Here is a 7,231-nt window from a genome sequence, read left to right as displayed (position 1 = left end):
CACTTACTCCAGGCGAAGGGCATTTCCCTCCCAGGCCAGGGGGCAGAGGCCCGGCTGGGAGAGGGTGGTGTACAATTGCAAAGGGTGTGGGCGGCTGCGGAAAGATCCCTCGTTGTTGTGGGCTGCCCGGGGCCAGCTGCTGCATTGTCTGCAGGGCTGCCCAGAGGAAGAGGGATCCAGGGACACACACGTTCTACACACGCGCACACCCACGCAGCAGTGTGCACGCTTGTCCACAGGCGCCTTCCCCCACGTGGGAACTGGGTCCCCTTCCAGCCCAGGGGAATCCAGCAGTGGGCACAGCCCAGCACCAAGCGTGCTCCTGCTGTCTAGCCCCTGGGTACATCACAATGTGGCCACAGGTCTGTGGAGCATCTTCCTGCTCCCAGCTCAGCCCCTTCCTGCGCCCCAACTTGCCTCTGCTGGTGCCATTCCCTCCCTGCCCCAGGGTTCCCTTCACTGGACTTCCTGCAGCCCAGCTGGGAAGCTTGCCTGGTGCCTGTCCCCAGCAGCAGCTCCTTCGGTAGGGTCCGCCCCTCTCTCCTTCCAGCCCACAGCCATTCATCCAGTGTCTCTCCTGTCCCTGGTTGGACCTCCTGTGGTGTCCTCCTCAGAGTCTGGTGGATTCTCTGCCTTCTTGGGGCTGATGCCCGTGGGCAGCTGTCTCTTCTGGGCCTGGTGGGTTTGCTGCTCACAGACCCCTCTGCTCCTTCTCCCCTCCTGTAGCTGCTTTGCTGCCCCACAGGGGCTTTGGGGGCTCCATGTTCTGAGCTTGTCACTTCTTGTCCAGGGAGTACTCATCTCTCCCAGCCAGGCTCTTGGGGCCATGCTTGATCCAGTCCTCGTTCCTACCCTCCATGGAGGCGCTATCCTGCTGGACCTACCTGAAGAGAATGGGCGCCAGTCGCCCCTAAGAGCACCATGTGGGGCAGAGTTCCCACTCCCCAACCCTTTTCCAAAAGGAGCCCCCCCACACCTGCACCCCCAAAGGGCCCCTCCATCGGAGGGGTGTTTGCATGCCATGCCTTGAGCATCTCCTCTCGACACCGGGGCCAGTTAAGCAGCCTGCTCCATGCAAATGAGAAACCCCAGCCACACAAATCACAAAGCCCCACATGTAGGCCCCAGCCCCACACTTACAGGGATTGCGGTTCAACCTTCCCATCGCTGTAGGGCAGCCCCTGGATGTGCCCCAGGCTGGCAGCCCCCCCGAACGGGGCCTTCGTCCCATCCCTGGGCAGCCGCTGGATCTCAGCTGATCAACAGGACGGTATTTTCTTCCAGCCTTTCACCTGCAGCTCTCGCTATGGAGCAATCCCCCCTTCCCGCTCCCTAAGTTGCACGACAAGCCACTTTCCTTGGAGAACCTGCTTGAACACGCTCCTCTGCCAGCCTGACCCCTGCCTCCACCCTCTGGTTGGTGGCTCCTCACCCAGGGCTTTGTGCTGTCTGGGTGGTTCTGCAGAACTTGTGCTAATGCCCTGGCATCCAGGACTTCCACGCCCGCCTTTGGGCCTCAGTCATCTGTGACCCCCTGCCCACTCAACTGCTGCACAGCTGTGCTGGGCCTTACCCACCTGGACATCCTACATTTCTGTTGGTGTCTTTCGGCTGACAGCCTGCCCAATGCAGCCTCCTTGGCCTGCTCTGTGCTCAACGCTGCCAAGGGGCTTAAGCTTCTCCCACCAGTGAGGGGCTAACCGGAGCATCCAGATGCCTGGACACAGGGCACAGTCTGTCAGATCAAAGGCGTTGGGATCATCCCCAGGCCCACTTTAGAGTCCCAGCCCCCACCACTTCCACCCCCCAGCAGGGCTGGTCACATTTCACATTAACAGCTGCTCTCTGGGCTCTGTTCCCGCACAAACGTGGGCAGTCGCTCTGCTTGCCCCCAGGCAGGGCTCCTTTCTGGCTGCTGGAATGCCTCCAGCCCCTGCAGCCTCGCCTTCTGCTGCTTCTCCAGCCGCCCTGCCCACGCCTTCTCTTGGTCTCAGGTCCAGCCTGTTTGCCCACAGCCACCTCTCTGGCTCAGGCTGAGGGCAATCCTGGCAGAGCTCCCAAAGAGCTCCTCCTTAGCTCCTGGAGGCCCCAGCTGGGAGGACCTCCGGGAATCTGCCAGCCAGCGACTGCCCCACATGCCTTTCCTGCTGGTTAAACTCCAGGTGCATTGCAACATGGCAGCAGATGAGCGGCACCCCCACCTGGGCTTGGCTCAGCCATTCACACTGCGTGCGTCTCAGCTAATAACCTCACCAGCTCAGCAGACTCCTCTGTCGCCCTTCCAAACCCCATCTGCCTGTGGCCCTCCTACACCAGCTACCCCAACGCCCAGTCTGGAACCCAGGAGGGTGGCTTGCCAAGGGCTCCGTTAACAGTTGTTAACAGCTCTCCCAAACAATGCTGTGTGCACACAGACACAGGCACAAATGTTTCTTACACACTTGTGGGCTTCCCCCCACCCCAGGAGACCTGCACATCTCCCCTGCCCCCCCCCACACTCCCCACCTTGCACGCACACACTGGTCAAATGTGTTCTTCATGCACAGCACCAAGAGAAATTTCTACAGCTCCCGTCATTGTCAGCCTGTTGCTCCAGAGACTCCAGCATGGAGCCAGCCCACCAGTTGTACCCGCACAAGCCTGGAGGTCCGTTATTTGCCCAGGGCATGTGGTGACAGGCGCAGTCCTGGGAAATGACAGCATCTCTGCAGCCAGACCCTCAGCTTGACCCCCGCCCTCAAGCAGATCTGCCAGCAAAGCCAAGGGATGCTTTGGGTGGATAGAATCCTGTAAGGCGAGTGTTTGGGCAGCCGCCCAGGAGAAATTCAAATGCCCCCCCTGCAGCTGATTTGCAGAGCACCCGCGGCTCCCACAGCCAGCAGCATATTTATCGACGGGGGGGGGGGGGGGTGCACATCCACACATGCCTCTGTGACACCAACAAAAATTATTCCACACATGGATGGAAGAACAATTAGCAGGAACCCTGGTCGAATCCCAGCCTGGCTGTGGGGCCGTGGCTCCCATGCAACAGGGAGACAGACGGTGTCACGCACGGAATGCCTCATCCCTGCGTGTCTCGGCAACACTCTATAGGACCCCGGCCGAGAGATGCTGTGGCTGTGTGGCCCCATAGCGCCATGCTGGGGATTGGGGTCAGCCCTGGCCTGGAGGAGAGAGCAACCCCCCCGCTGAGGCCCTTTCCTGCTGTGGGGGGTGATGCTCCTCAGGTGCCAGGGTTAAGGCACTGATCCATCGCCAGGCACAAGAACCCCTGCAAAGGCCACCACTGCAGGCGCTCCACAGCTTACCCCGGCCCTCCCGCCCGCTTCCCGCGGCCAGCGTGGAAGGTGCATGGAGGAGCCCTGACGTTGCATGAACAACTCCGTGGCCTCTCCCCAGGCAGCGTGTGCTCTGCTGGCGGCACAGCCATCCCGTTTCCAAGGCAACCCATGTTCGGTGGTGACGCTGGCCGGTTTCTTGTTAGACAGCTGAGCGGAGGGGAGCCCTGGGGTGCTGGGCTTGGGTGGAGGAGGGGACACCAGGATGGAGGGAGTGAGCCACAAGCACCCCTGCGCAGTGGGCAGGTGGAGGGCTGGGCTATTCTAGAGGCCAGGCTCACAGGCTGAGCTGTTGTGGTCACTACCATCTCTGCCTCCATGCCCTGTGATAGGTCTGACTGCAGCTGTGGCTCGGGGGCGGGGGGGCGAGAATGACGGGATGATGAGCCAGGTCAGCAGGGCTCATAGAATCGCAGGGCTGGATGAGCCTCCAGGAGGTCACCAAGTCCAGCCCCCTGCCCGAAGCAGGACCAACCACAACTAAGTCATCCCAGCCGGGGCTGTGTCAAGCCAGGACTTAAACACCTCTAGGGGTGGAGATTCCACCACCTCCTTCGGTAACGCGTCCCAGGGCTCCACCACCTCCTGGGGAAAGAGGTTTTTTCCTAATATCCAACATAAACCTCCCACTCTGCAACTTGGGACCATTGCTCTTTGTTCTGTCATCGGTCACCACTAGAACGGCCTCTCTCTGTCCTCTTTGGACCCCCCCCCCACTTAAGGAAATTGGAGGCTGCTCTTAAATTCCTCCTCACTCTTCTATTCTGCAAACTAAATAAGCCCAGATCCCTCAGCATCTCCTCGTAGGTCATGTGCTCCAGGCCCGCTAATCATTTTGGTTGCCCTCCACTGGTCTCTCCTATGCATCCACATCCTTTGTGTAATGGGGTCCCCAGAACTGGATGCAATACTCCAGATGTGGCCTCGACAGTGGCAAATAAAGGGGAATAATCACCTCCCTATATCTGCTGACAGTGCGCTTCCTAGTGCAACCCAACATGTCATTGGCCTTCTTGGCTACAAGGGCACACTGTGGGCTCATGTCAACTTCTCATCCACTCTAATGCCCAGCTTCTTTTCTGCAGAACTGCTGCTTAGCCAATCGGTCCCCAGTGTTTGGGATTTGTCCATCCTAAGTGCAGGACTCATCACTTCTCCTTGTTAAACGTCATCTGATTTCTCTTGGCCTTTGCACAAAGGCTGCCAGCGGGAAGCAGGGGGAGGAAATGGTGCCAAGTGAGCTGTGGATACCTGCACCACTAGAGATTAGACAGAGCCCAGCCACTTGCAGCACACAGGCACCTGGCAGGTAGTAGGTGGGTGGGGCTAAGCTTAGAGATGCAGAAGCTCCCGTTCCCTCCTGGCTCTCCAGCTGTGTGTGTGTGTTGCAGTTGTGCTAAGTGCCCAAAGTCTCTTGCGACGTCAAGCTGGATTCCAGGGCTCCAAGTGGGCACATCCTGAGGGCACTGGAGCTGCTGCCATCACCAGTCACTGCATAATTGTCCTGGGTAACATGCTTGGGCTACCTGGCGTAGGGAAACAGCTCTTCACTCTAGGCAGAGGCCCTGGAGGGGGCTTCGGCACACCTTCCGCTCCACATCAGCCTGGATGGATCCCACACTGGGAAAAATGCACCCTGCGTGAGCAGCTGCATTAAACTCCTGGTGGATTCTGTCCCCAGGCCCCAGCGTGAATCCCCTGCATGGGACTGAGCCACACTGGGTCAGAACAAAGGTCCGACAGTGGCCAATGCTGGGTGCCCCCAGTGGAATCATCCAGTGATCTGCGCCTGGTGGCCCATTCCCAGCACCTGTAAACATCGGCTAGGGACGCCATCCTTGCCCAGCCTGGCTAACAGTCCTTGGTGGCGCCATCCTCTCACTGAAGCCTTGTTTTTTCCTGGGGCGGTTAGAAGCAATTATTTTTCCATCTGAAGTTTACCCATGGAAGCTCATGGCCTAATACAGTAAATGTGTTAGTCTCTAAGGTGCTACAGGATGGCTTGTTATTTGTGAAGTTGCAGCCTAACACAAGGACCCCTCTGAGACCATGTGTGGGCTCTAGGTTCATGAAGCCCCTATCTAACAACAGGTGAAGAGGATCCCAGGTCTAAGTAGCAGGAGATGCATGAAATTAACCAGTTCCGCTCTCCCCAGCAGGTGACCAATCCATTTGGATTACCCCCTCCCTACCCAGTTTGTTTATTACAGATGAGATAAAAAAATCTGGGTATGTGGCCCCATCAGCCAAGAAAAGAGAAATCAGCAAGTCAATCTGCAATGGAATCACCTCCCTCCCAGCGCGCAAGGGCAGCTGACTACCTGGTGGGTTCTTCCCCCCGCAGCTTGTAAGTGAGCTGCAGCAGAAAGCAGCATCTGTGCTCTGCTATGCCCACACTAGCCGAAGCCGCCCCTGCGCGCCCAGGCACAGGTTGGAAAGAAATTCCAGACCAGTAGGTGGGGCCTGTTAGCCGCAGTAGAATAGAAAACACGAGTGACTCATCAGCACCACTGGTAGGCTAGGAAAACAAGCACACACACTCTAGAAGTCTAAGCAGCTCCATCCTTCTCTTACATTTAGTATCTCTCAGCTGGGAGCCAGCGTGTTAGCCCTGGGCCTACGCTAGCTCAGGTGGAAGGAGCAGGTGTGGGTGGCTGTGGTGGCCACCGCTAAGTGCTGTCCTGCCTGTCCAGGGCTGTTGCTGGCTGAGAAAGGTGGTGGTTCTGCAGTTGGAGGACCAAGGACGTGTGTATTTGGATGGGGAACTAGTCCAGTGTCCTGTTAGGTTTGTACCTGGGATGGCCACCGCTGGCGCCCTGGCTCAGCTTCGTTGACTGCCGTAGGTGCCAACCGTGCGTGTTTCATTAACTTACTTGACTTCCTGTTTTCAGAGAGTCTCGTTCCCTCTCCCCTGGCTGGCCCTTCCCCTCCCCCTCCCCCTCCCCATGCCTTCTGGGAGCCCAGGATTGTTCACTCTTTCTTTCTGATTGGAATAAGTGCTGTTCAGTGCAGGTCCTCAGCACCCTCATTTCCAGGTTACCTCTAGCATTCGGTGTTCTCATTGCTGGGTGCCCCAGCTGGGAGACTGTAGGCCTGAGATTCAGAGGTGCTAAGCATCTGACGCTCCCATTGGCTGCAGATGTCTTTGCTCCAGTGGTTATGGGTTTGGCAGAGCTTGTGCTTGTGCTGCATGGACAACGCTACCTCTGTTTTTTCCATCCACGTGCAGAATAAATGTTGTGTGCACCGAGGCATGTGCAGCTGTGCTCCACCAGTAGAAACCCAGGCTGCTGGCTCTGGGCGCTCTGCTAATCAGCTGGCTGGCACCTGAATCTCTCCCGGGAAGCCACTCAAGTGCTTGGCTGACAGGGAACACTTCCCATGTGTTCGTACCTCAACCCTCTTCCCACAATCAGGGAATCTTTGCCTCAGGACTGGCCTGTCGAGGTGGAGGCTGCAGGGCAGAAGTGCAGCACGATGGCACAGCTGCATGAAGTGAGCTCACTGAAGCAGGACTGTGGATTGCAAGGTGGGACTGAAGGAGAGGTAAGTTCAAAGACACCGCCGGCCCTGGGCTGGTACCTGGCTCTCAGGTGCGCTGTCAGACCGCCTTGATGCAAGCAGCCAAAATTCACGTGCAGATTAAAAGATGCGGCAATTTGTCAGAGCTCTACTGCATTGCTGCCCTTGTGCTGGCCTTTCCAGTGAGATCCCCGCTAATCATCTCCATCCATGCGAGGATTTTTTTCTCGACACGTAGGGAATATTTTTTTCTGTGTGCATCCAGGCATGTGCAGCACCAGCAGAAACAAAAAACCTACCTGTGGGCACTGTGCTAACCAGCTGGGCGGCGTTGGAATCTCTCCTGAGCGGCTGCACAAGCGCCCAGC

This window comes from Carettochelys insculpta, chromosome 27 (assembly GCF_033958435.1).
Source record: "Carettochelys insculpta isolate YL-2023 chromosome 27, ASM3395843v1, whole genome shotgun sequence".
Classification (NCBI taxonomy): domain Eukaryota; kingdom Metazoa; phylum Chordata; order Testudines; family Carettochelyidae; genus Carettochelys; species Carettochelys insculpta.
This window is presented reverse-complemented; position numbering follows the sequence as displayed.